The sequence below is a fragment of the Terrapene carolina genome, unplaced genomic scaffold (genome assembly GCF_002925995.2).
Source record: "Terrapene carolina triunguis isolate 2854851 unplaced genomic scaffold, T_m_triunguis-2.0 Scaffold88, whole genome shotgun sequence".
NCBI classification, from domain to species: Eukaryota; Metazoa; Chordata; order Testudines; family Emydidae; genus Terrapene; species Terrapene triunguis.
In genome coordinates, this window is record NW_020664439.1 from 22,487,745 (window position 1) to 22,498,393 (window position 10,649).

Genomic DNA, 10,649 nt, shown 5'->3' on the forward strand with positions numbered 1-10,649 from the left:
TCCCCTCCCACTGGGCCAATTTCTGGAGGAGGAAAGAAAAGTTCCCTGCTCCAGGCGTGTAATTAAAAGGTAGAAAAACGAGCACCGTCTGAAGAGGCAGACAACGCAGCCGTGCCCGACTCTGGATGCAAACTGGCCCCGGCGGGGGAGGGGGTCAAGCGGCAGCAACCGGAGGAGAGGAAGGGGGGTGATGAATTAGGGGGAGTCTCTAGGCTCCACTCATGCGTGGGGGGAAGTGGGAGGGGCAGAGGTCACAGGGGGTCTCCCAGGAGGGAGAGGAACCGGGGGAGTGAGAGACGAGAGGGACCCGGCTGTGCAGCAACGCCTCTTGCTATAAATCTTGGGGGTCCGAGCTGCAAAGGGATACAAGCGCGTGACAGCCGCGGCCAGCTAGCCAGGGGACAGACGGGCGGCAGTGGCGGCGGCGGGCTGCTCCTGGCGGGGGGGGGGGAGATCCGGAGGAGCCTGGCTCGCCCAGGGCTGAGCTGCTCGCCCCAGACAGCGCGCAGAGAGCCCGGGCGGGACCTCCCGGCTTTGCCATTGCACCGCCAGCTCACCACGCGGGGCGCGCACCAGCCTGCAAGTTCCTGCTGCCTTGTAAGTTTTTTCAGCGGGGGCTTCATGCATAGACTGTACTGAGGGCGGCAGGAGGGCGCCTGGGGCGCGTGTACTTTAGCAGCACCGAGGACGGGGCAGTAAGTCTAAGTCTGCCAGTACTTCAGGTAGTAACAGCCCTTGTGGTTTTCCTTCGTCTCCCCACACCAGGGCCAGGTAAGTTGGTTTTGTGCTCATCTGCCACTCAAGCACTGCGGGGGTTGCTTTATAGACATCAGTGAAAAGTTTCAGGCTTTTTGCATTTGCTTTATGAGAGCACTAAACTGTTCTGCATTGTGTCTTGGTTCAGTTGCTTTTAAAGTTAATTGATAGGTCAGAATGGCAGGGAAATAAGTTTACAGCATATCTGGGGGAGTTAATTCGTATTTGTTGGGCACTGCATTTTCCCTTGGAAGGTGGTTTTTGTTTCATTTTGATCAGGGGAGTATTGGTTCAGATTATTTTAATTTACTCTTTTCAATGAAAAAAATAGAATGTCCAGGTGCCTAATGAAAAAAATGTATCCATGGTTTCCGATCTGTTACATAGTTTTATGATAAATTTATACTTTGTTTATATGAAGTTGGAAGTGGAATCCCTTTTCCCTTGCCAAAATGCAATCATCTACAAGCAGACCCTAGCATGAAGATAGTACAGTTGCATCAAGGCCAATTTACTGAAACCATGCCACATACTTATCTTTATTTTGCAGATAGCTAGATAGGTCCAGCTTGCAAACTCACAGCCATGTCATATGGATGCTCTCTAATGTCTTGTCAACACTTCCAAGACAGAGTAAAGATGCCACTTACCAAAAGTGATGGAACTTAGAGCAGTGACCCCTCTGACTCGGGAGATTATTCAGGCTATTCATAACAGACCATATGGAGTCCTGGTGTAACTCCATTAAAGGCACCAGAGATGACAGTGGTGCAATCTCTTCTATTTACTTTTATTACAAATCCAGACTGAACATTCTAAAGGGTTGGAAATGCAGCTTTCGCTATTTAATATCAGATATTGGTTTGGTCTAGATTCTGTAACTTTCTCTCTGCATAACCAAATTTCATCCCATTTTTTTCTGAACATGTGGAGAAAAATACAGCAACAGGAGGTTTCCATATTTTAACATTTAATATTTAAGTGACTGCAGACCTTAAATGTATGAGGTATAATGCTTGTAAAAATCTATGATATGTTATTTACAGAGACATGCATCCTGGAATATCTCAAGATCTGAGCAAACCCATTGGTGCCAGCAAAGCAACTGGATAAATCACCAATTGGTTCACAGTATTTACAAGTAATCAACTTGCAGAGTCAAATTATGCTCTTTGTTACACCTGTGCAACTCTTCTGAAACTAATAGAGAATTAATATGGTTTGAATCCTGCCATTCATTCCAAACAGTTTGTAATTCATTTTGAATTTCCACAGGTATTGGAGTGTAACAATATTGTATTTTAAAAACCAACTGCCATAACATGGGGAAGTTCAGTAAATAAACTCGGTGAACCTGTCACTTGTAATTGCTGGAAGTACTGAATTTGGAGAGGTTTCGTTCTGTATATTCTTGATGGGAAATCACCACTCCCTTTAACATAGCTGTATGAACACAACAATGCTACAGTAGATTAGAATTAAAGTCAATAGGATCTGCCTGAATAAAAGGGGCTGAATATGGCCTAAAGCAGGTAATTAATGTGGTGACGTTAAAGTGCTCTGGCAGCAGCGTTTTATGATTAGACAAACCTTTCACACTCTTGATTAGGGTGATCCTTTTTGTTTTACTGCCATCATAATCTTTTAAAACAATCTTTTACTGGTATAATTCTCCAGCTGGAACTGAGCATTTGTTGTGTATTTTTCATCTCTACAAACCCTGAACCACATTCTCACAGCAATGTTAAGTCAGGAATACGTCCCTTGAGTACTTCCTGATGTACTTGTTAAGAGTATTGCTAAGAGTGGGAAGCTAATCTGCCCCTTTACTGCTTGTTGTAGGGGGAACAATGTTCATCTTGAGATTTGAAAATAGTGGGCACAATTCTCTTAGTTACACTTGTGCATTTTGTTGACTGAAATTGAGTTAATTCCTGATTTACATCAGAGAAGGGGAAAGGAGAATTGAGCCCGTTGTTCTGAGGGGGGTGACATGTCCTATCTTCTAGCCTGGCAACAGCGCTTTGCAATTTGCACATGCCATACCAACCTATGGTAATGGGAAGCTATCTGTTTCTATGGCAATAATGACAGGCAGAGGTGTTAGTACCACAACATTGCAGAAAGGAGGAGCATGCTGTCTTGTCAGGTTACATCACCGCTCTAGATATTGTTAATTAATCTCCTAATGTAAGACAAAAAAAGTTCAGTTTCTACATTTTATCTGCGGACTAATAATAATGTCTGCCTGGTAGCTTCCTTTTTGCCACTATTGTAAGTGTGTAAAAGAAAGACGCAGAGAGACAGATTGTGGAAGTAGAGTCCCATTTACACTTTAATTACACCATTGAAAGATTGTACTGTATTTGCAGACATAAAGGTGATTTTTCCCCCCTTGAAGTCTACAGCGTAACTGATGTATGAAACTCTTCTTGGGCTAGATAATCTATTCTTTTAAAGTGCTGATCTACTATGAGAACTGACTGAAATTGGCATCATGGTGTTACATATTTATTGCCTCTCAATAACTTCCAGATAAAATCTGTTCAGTTAAAAGCTAGTTTTGAAGGCTACCAGCCATCCAAACTCAGCCAGGGTTCTGAAAGTCAAATGGATTTTTTTTTCTGGCTCATGGATTAACACCACTAGAGTCTCCTTAATCTGAATTTAATTAACAATTCTGCTGATAATGCATGAGACAGAATCGATTCCATTTCAGTCTCCTAGTGCTGTATGGGATCTTCAGAGCTATCAAGTGTAAGAGGTAGGAAATATTTATTTTACTCAGTAAATTAAGCGGATATTGTGAATACGTAAAGGGAGCTGTTCTCTGGAGCAGAAAGTGTTCAGAAAGTATTAATATTCAGAGTAGAACGATACTTTAAATTCTTGACAATTTCATTTCAGATGGTGGGAAAGCACTGCATTTATTTGGGCCCACTGCATAAGTTTTCTGTACTGTAATCATTTTAAGTACCATATTTTGTAATGGAATAAATATTTAAGAATCAAATCTCTTATTTCAGTATTACCAATCTCTCTGGCAATCCCCTGTGCTTCCGTACCATCGGTCACATTAACTACACAAATATGGGAATATCATTGTTTCAAAAACATGATATAAATTACAAGCTCCAGTCACAGAGCACCAATTAAACAACTCTCACTAGTGAGAAAGGAGAGCCTCATGTATGGATACTAGACCAAACATTCACAGTCATGCATTCAAGTATTAACTAACCCTCCATTTTCTTCAGGACATTTCTGGAACATCTTTTTCACATGTGGAAAAAAAGCAGCCAAACTCCTTGCCAGCACAAAGCTCCTCTATCATGATCAGTATTCTCCTGGTCAGTGGTCAGACTGCAACCACCTCCCAGTATGACCCCAACGAGATGCCAAGCAGTATCAGGAGAATAAGTAACTGCTCTCTTGACTATAATGCCTCACATTTTACAGCATCTGAGCTGTTATGTAAAACCTATAGTGCTTTCTGAATTTTAGGCACACTGCTATGTGCCTAACAATTCCATCTCCTTCTCTTCCCCAGTGAACTTCATAAAGGATCAATTCCTGTCCGTGGTTTCATATGTACAACTCCTATTGAACACAGTAGAAGCTGCAGGCATATAGCAAAGTTACTAAACATGGCATAATTTTAATCTCCTGTTCCCGCTTATGACTTTAACATACTTCCACACTCTACAAGGTGTAGAGCAAGGTATCGGATCAGGGCAAGCTTTTGTTAGACACATTTTCTTTCAGTTTAAATGACATCAAGAGATTTACCTCCCCCAATATCATTTCCATTTACGTGTACCACTTACAGAGCAGGCACTCTGAAAACACCACTGCCTAAAAGAGCATGAATGTAAAAGTATCTCACACCACGCTATCTTTCTCATCCAATACAGCTGTGCACTCTTCAGTCAAATACTCAGTAGCAAATCAGAGCTTCTAAAGGAAAATTAAAAGTAGACAGAGATACATACAAATGTTCATGCTTCTTTCCCTTCTTTGTAGGTACCTGATCTGAAATATTGAACACCTTTCTCTAATCCCTATTGTTCTGCTGCTTCTAACTTTTGTACTTTGCAAAATATATTTTGGCAAAAAAATAGTATTTGGTAAAGGTGCTTAGCCCATGTCTTCACACTAAGAAGAATCTGCATTATTTTGAACACTTTGGGGGACTCAATGGATAATAAGAATACTTTAGACACCATAAAATATATAGTTCCTGGTACTTTGTTTTGGACCTTTTTTAGCCAGCAGTCTTGGGAGGTTGTTTTTACTATAAATCATAGCAACTGTGATTGCTCACAACAAAAATGCCTATGAAACTAAATGGTTAGTCTAATCATTAACAGACTTATCTTTTAGATAAATAATGGACCAAGCTAAAATGACTTTGGGCTTTCAAGTGAATCATAACTAAAAGTGGAAAACAGGATGGTCAACAAGGTGTGATCTTTCTATTCACTATTGTGCCGCCTCCTCAAACTAATACAGATTTACTCTCCTAATCACCTCTTGCAATCTTCATTCCATATGGTATCTGTGAGATAGCAGAACTATCCAGGTATGACATGTATCAACTGTAAAAATATTGGCTAGCATGCTTGATTATCATTTGTGGTTTTTATCTGGTATCATTATTCCATAGCATGTCTCCTGTAGGGGTAGAAAAGGGGTAACAGTTGAAGGCAAGCTCACATCAATAAAACAAGGCACCAGTTAGTGGCATGATTGTGGGAGAGAGAAAAATCAAACGGCAGCACTGGCAATATCTGAAGAAATGTGCTAAAGTCAGGCACCCTAAGATGTAGGGTGACAAGGTGGCACGTGAAGGGAAGATGCTCTCGCTGGTGCCTTTTAGGAAATAACTGTTAGATACAAGGCCCAGAAATAATGTATATGACCAGTGTCTGCTGATAGACTCCCTTGACGGGAGACTTCCTGATAGAAAAGCGAGGGTGGTGCCTCTACTCCTCTGCTCCTTACCTCTCAGAACATACACATTTCCCACTTGCTGAAAGATTGCTGGCTAATGACACCACAGTGCTTAGACACCGCTGTGATGGGTGCAGTACAAGACCCCAAATAGAACAGATTTCTCACTCCACTTTAACCTTGCCCAAAACGTACAGGTGTATACTGACTGGAGTACTGTGCCTCAGCATTTCTACCTCAGACAGACCTATGTAAAGCTGGGGAAACATTCCTGGAAACTTCTGCACAACAACTTTCCTTTCATGTTGGCGGGCTTTGGCAAGTAAAAGAAACATTTTATCTGACTTCACTAGAAAATGTTCTTTCTATTGGCAATATCCTCCGGCTGGCCCTCGTTCTAGTATTGCTCTCTCCTGGCAAGCTTGTCTTCTTGAAGTACCTGTCACAAAAGATGAGCAATCACCCTGAACATTGTTGCCTAAATAACATACATACCACGTAATCTACCTTCATAAGGGCTAACAACCTTTTCTCCACTCACCCCTGAAGTTCCCCTTTCTCTTTCGCTCTGTCCTTGAATTTATCTCCCCATTACTCTTCCACTTCTGTCTCCTCCTTTTCTCCCTATCTCTTTCTCTCCTGAGGGGCTTCCTTTCCCTCTGCCCCACTATCCCCTCACCTATACTCCAGTTACCCGAAGGGTTGAGGGTGGGTCAGCTGTCTCTGGCAACTGTTCAATGTTCTCTCTGCTCTGAGTTTTCAGTAACAGCCCTTCATGTTTAAATGTAAGCATGAGACGAGCTGGACACAGAGAGGCAAGTTCCTCTACGAGGTCCTGGAGTGGAGAGAGAGAGAGAAACTCTGCTACCCTCCATTCCCTAGCAGCAGCTACTCACAACAACCCCTGGTTCCTCTCTCCTACGGAATACATTGCATTTTCTATACCCATACTCCTGCTCCATTTAGCTGCATGCACTGAGTGGATATCAACAGGTATTTTAGAAGTGCTATTCTAGTCCTGCACGGAGGTGCACCTCCCCACTATTAACATTTTTCCACATTATTTACTCCTATTCTTTGCTTTCTTTGTCTTAATCAGTTTTAACCCATGACAAGTGTGATGGGTTGGACCCCCTTTTTGGGATGCCAACGGATGTGCTGGGGTCCCACTGAGCTCACCTGTCCTACCAGCCTGGGTTTCCCTTACTCTGTGCTGCTGTGATAGGCTCTCAAGTCCTTTTCCAGCACACACACAGACAGGGACACACCCAGCTGTAGACTCACACAGAGTCTGCGATTAGCTCTCTGTGGGAGAGCTCAGCTAGGGGAATGCCCAGCTTTCCTGTGCACACACCCTCTGGAGTGTAGACCCAAAATTAGATTGTCTTGCGCTGTATAGAGATCTACATAGTGTAAGCTCTTAAAAATCGTCCCCTCCCTCAATGTGGAGTGAGATATGCACAGCTCTTTGCCCCCCCAGTTATGAATTGCACAAACTGGGTTTTGGTATAAACAAGAAATAAGTTTTTTAACTACAAAAGGTAAATTTTAAGTGATTATAAGGCATAGCAAACAGAACAAAGCAGATTACAGAGCAAATAAAACAAAACACACAGACGAAGCTTAATACACTAAAGAAACAGGTTACAAATAGTAATTTCTCAACTTAAATGTTGTTTTAGGCAAGTTGCAGAGTTTCTGCAGCTCAGAGGTCCAGTTATTTCTCTTCACAGGCTATACCCCATCTCAGCCCTTGCCTTTCCCCAGCTTAGTTCCTTTTGTCTCTTCAGGTGCTTTCAGCAGTCTTCCTTCTTGGGCAGGGAAGCATTGGAGAAGAGCCCTGATTGACTCACTTCCCAGCCTTAAATAGGATTTACATAAGGCAGGAATCCTTTGTTTCCAGTGGAAAAATACCAGCAGTGTCCAAGGTGGTACTCCATACCAGGTGACGTTATCACATGGCCTTGCAGTGTTAAAGCCACTATCAGACAAGGTTTATTTATAATGTCCACAGGAAGGAACTCCAGGAAGATGAGAGATCAACATCTTCAAAGATCCAGTGTCTTTCCTAATGGCTCATCCAGGCCGATTGCATACTGTCTGGTGGGCATTTCCCAGGTGTAACCACAGTTGTAATTGTTACATAGTCAATATTCCTAACTTCAGATACAGATGTGATACATGTATATGAATATGATAATCATATTCAGTAAAACATAACCTTTCCAATGATACCTTACATGACCCATCTTGCATAAAACATCTTAGTTATGCCATATTCATATAACAATATTTCTATGAAGAATATGGGGTGTAGTATCACAACAAGATTCATCTCTAACCCAGTTACCAAATTTTCTTAAAAGCACCTTATAAGAGAACTTTTTAAAAAGAGTTAACTAAATAATATCTTCCTACTCTTCTTTAACAAAATAGTGGATAATGTTTCTATCATACAGTTAGGCTACCTTCACACAGAAGGTAATGCTATTAGTATCAATTTTTTCTACTATTTCCCTAGTACCAAAGTAAAGCTCACTGGAACATAATTGCTGGGATTGCTATTAGAACTTTCTGGTGGGGACAGCCCTGGACCTCTGCGAGGGCTGGAGAAATTAACACAGGACAGGGAGTCAGGAGGGCCTGAATTCTAATCCTGGCTCTGTCACTTACTCTCTCTATGATCCAAGGCAAGTTTCTTCAACTTCAGTAAAATGGGAATAACAACACTTACCCACCAGTCTTACAGGGATGTTGTGAGGAGTGATTTCATAGAATCATAGAAATGTAGGTCTTGAAGGGACCTTGAGAAGGTGGCAAGACCAAGTCAACCTAGACCATCACCGACAGGTGTTTGTCCAACCTGTTTTTAAAAACCTCCAATTATGGGGATTCCATGACCTCCTTTGGAAGCCTGTTCCACAGCTTAACTGTCCTCATAGTTAGAAAGTTTTTCCTAATATCTAATCTAAACCTCCCTTGCTGCAGATTAAGCCCATTGCTTCTTGTCCTACCTTCAGTGGACATGGAGAACAATTGATCACCATCCTTGTTATAACAGTCCTTAACATCTTTGAAGACTTATGAGGTCCCGCCTCAGTCTTCTTTTCTCAAGACTAAACATGCCCAGTTTTTTTAACCTTTCCTCATAGGTCAGGATTTCTAAACCTTTTCTCATTTTTGTTGCTTTCCTCTGGACTCTCTCCAATTTGTCCACATATGTCCCAAAGTGTGGCACCCAGAACTAGACATAATACTCCATGTGAGGCCTCACCAGTGCTGAGTAGAGAAGGACAATTAGCTCCCATGTCTTACATGCACCATTCCTGTTAATACACCCCAGAATGATAAGCAGTGAGAGGCACAAAGTAAAAGAAGCAGTGAGAGGCAAAAAGGCATCCTTTAAAAAGTGGAAGTTAAATCCTAGTGAGGAAAATATAAAGGAACATAAACTCTGGCAAATGAAGTGTAAAAATATAATTAGGAAGGCCAAAAAAGAATTTGAAGAACAGTTAGCCAAAGACTCAAAAAGTAATAGCAAAAAAGAATTAAGTACATCAGAAGCAGGAAGCTTGCTAAGCAACCAGTGGGGCCACTGGACAATTGAGGTGCTAAAGGAGCACACAAGGATGATAAGGCCATTGCGGAGAAACTAAATTAATTCTTTGCATCGGTCCTCACATCTTAGGATGTGAGGGAGATTCCCAAACCTGAGCCATTCTTTTTAGGTGACAAATCTGAGGAACTGTCCCAGATTGAGGTGTCATTAGAGGAGGTTTTGGAACCTCCTATTCAACATATTCATAAATCATCTGGAAAAAGGGGTAAACAGTGAGGTGGCAAAGTTTGCAGGTGATACAAAATGACTCAAGATAGTTAAGTCCCAGGCAAACTGCGAAGAGCAACAAAAAGATCTCTCAAAATTGGGTGACGGGGCAACAAAATGGCAGATGAAATTCAATATTGATAAATGCAAAGTAATGCACATTGGAAAGCATAATCCCAACTATACATATAAAATGATGGAGTCTAAATTAGCTGTTACCACACAAGAAAGAGATCTTGGAATCATTGTGGATAATTCTCTGAAAACATTAACTCCATGTGCAATGGCAGTCAAAAAAGCGAACAGAATGTTGTGAATCATTAAGAAAGGGATAGATAATAAGACAGAAAAATCATATCGCCTCTATATAAATCCATGATATGCCCACATCCTGAATACTGTATGCAGATTTGAGATCCCCATCTCAAAAAAGATCTATTGGAATTGAAGAAGGTTCATAAAAGGGCAACAAAAATTATTAGGGGCATGGAACAGCTTCCGTATAAGGAGCGATTAATAAGACTGGGACTTTTCAGCTTGGAAAAGAGATGACTAAGGGGGGATATGATTGAGGTCTATAAAATCATGACAGGTGTGGAGAAAATAAATAAGGGAGTGTTATTTACTCCTCATAACACAAGAACTAGAGGTCACCAAATGAAATTAATAGGCAGCAGGTTTAAAACAAACAAAAGGAAGTATTTTTTCACACAACTCACAATCAGTCTTTGCCAGAGGATTTTGTGAAGGCCAAGACTATAACAGGGTTCAAAAAAGAACTAGATAAGTTCATGGAGGATAGGTCCATCAATGGCTATTAGCCAGGATGGGCAGAAATGGTGTCCCTAACCTCTGTTTGCCAGAAGTTGGGAACAGGTGACGGGATGGATCGCTTGATGATTACCTGTTCTGTTCATTCCCTCTGGGGTACCTGGCATTGGCCACTGTTGGAAGACAGGATACTGGAATAGATGGACCTTTACTCTGACCCAGTATGGCCATTCTTATATTCTTTTGTTAGCCTTTTTTGCAACTGCATCACATTATTGACTCATATTCACTTTGTGAAAATAACAGGAGTACTTGTGGCACCTTAGAGACTAACAAATTTATT

At 41.5% G+C, this 10,649-nt stretch overlaps 1 protein-coding gene across 1 annotated transcript in view; it reads left to right on the forward strand.

The window, feature by feature from the left end:
- Nucleotides 1-329: 329 nt before the first annotated feature.
- AGTR1 (angiotensin II receptor type 1) overlaps nt 330-10,649 on the forward strand; it is a 46,053-nt gene continuing 35,733 nt past the window's right edge. Inside the window, exon 1 of the mRNA XM_026649991.2 lies at nt 330-597. The gene's annotated coding sequence lies outside the window, so the exon portion shown is untranslated. The remainder of the gene's footprint in view (nt 598-10,649) is intronic.